This window comes from Alligator sinensis, unplaced genomic scaffold (assembly GCF_000455745.1).
Source record: "Alligator sinensis unplaced genomic scaffold, ASM45574v1 scaffold222_1, whole genome shotgun sequence".
Classification (NCBI taxonomy): domain Eukaryota; kingdom Metazoa; phylum Chordata; order Crocodylia; family Alligatoridae; genus Alligator; species Alligator sinensis.
The window spans coordinates 268,928-270,329 of record NW_005841912.1 but is presented as its reverse complement, the minus strand read 5'-3'; positions in this window follow the sequence as shown (position 1 = coordinate 270,329).

The window sequence follows — 1,402 nt, the reverse complement described above, 5'->3', positions numbered from 1 at the left end:
ACTTGAGACGCGGGTCGCGCGCGCGGGCCGCCTCGAGCCACGGCGCTGGCGTGGGGGGCGGGACCCTGCCGGCCAATAGGCCTCGGCGACTGCTTGTTGGACGGGGAAATAAGCCAACCAGCGTCAGCGGGTGGCTAGAGCCCCCGGGTGCCCAGTAAAAAGTCTTCCCCCCACCCTGCGGGTTCTCAGCGAGCGCGTTCGCGGGGTTGTGACTAGTTTGGGGTCTCGCTCCGGAGACGCTCAGTCTCGTTTAGGAGCTACAACCTGCTCAGGCACTGGTTTACAACTACCCAACGGCGGCAGTTAGCTGAAATCGGGCATAAGCACCTTGGGGTTCAGACAGAGGTGCAGCTCCCAGCTGTAATTCGAGCCTGTTCTGCAAAGCGCTCAGAGTTACAGCGTTACCCCGACCAGACAGAAGTGCGCTGTTGTTGGTTCCAGGGGGAGAGGAATCTAGCTGGGGGAGTTGCAGCCAGGTTCCCATAGCAACAGCCAGGCTCTCTGCCCGTGCTCGCTGGTTTCAGAATGGGAGGGGGGAAAGGCAGGGAAGGAGCTCCTTACAGGGGCTCCCCAGCCCCCGCTGAATAGTGGGGTGGGTGAATTGGAGCCTCCGCGTAGCTGGGGGTTATAATATACCTGCCTCACCTTGGGTGTGGGGGCTGAAAAAAACCCCGACTGATGCGTGCTCCCTTTCCCCGCTTCCCATTCTGAAAACAGCCACAGGCTAGGAGTTCAGCCAAGACAAGTTATAAAAGACACAACATTTTGAAACGTCGTTAAAGGCAAAGCCTGCTGAATGCTGTTTCACTTAGTGCTAGAATGCTCATTTTAAATTGATACCTGATTTCACTTAGCGCTCAGCAAGTTTCGCTGTAATGCTCACAGTCACCATCTTAAGTCGTTAAAAACACTTGCAGTCACCGCCTTAGATTCTCAGATACTTTAGGTTTTACTTAATGCTCCTTTTGCTTAACACTATTTTTTTCAGGAAGTAATTAAGAGCGCTAAGTGGGGTTTGCCTGTATTTGGTACCTCATGCAATGAGGGGTCAAATTTTCACCAGATGAACCAGCATAGGCACACTTTATGAGCGTATGCCGATGCCGATTGAGTGGGTGAAACCTGAGCTGGGAGACAAGAACAGCCTGGAGGAAAACCCCAGGGGAATTGGAAGTGATTTTCTGGGGCAGGAGAGAAAGAAGCGCAGGCACAGCATGCCCCAGCAGGGGCGATTGGTGGAAGCCCTATCAAATGCTGGCTTGGAGAAGCCAGAGAACTTTCTTGAAGTGCTGGCCTGGCAGACAAGACTAGATGACTGGATCTGGGATGACAAGGAGCCTAAAAGAGAAAGCATAAGAGAACATTAGAATCATGAGTAAATGGGGCACTGAGCCATAGTAAC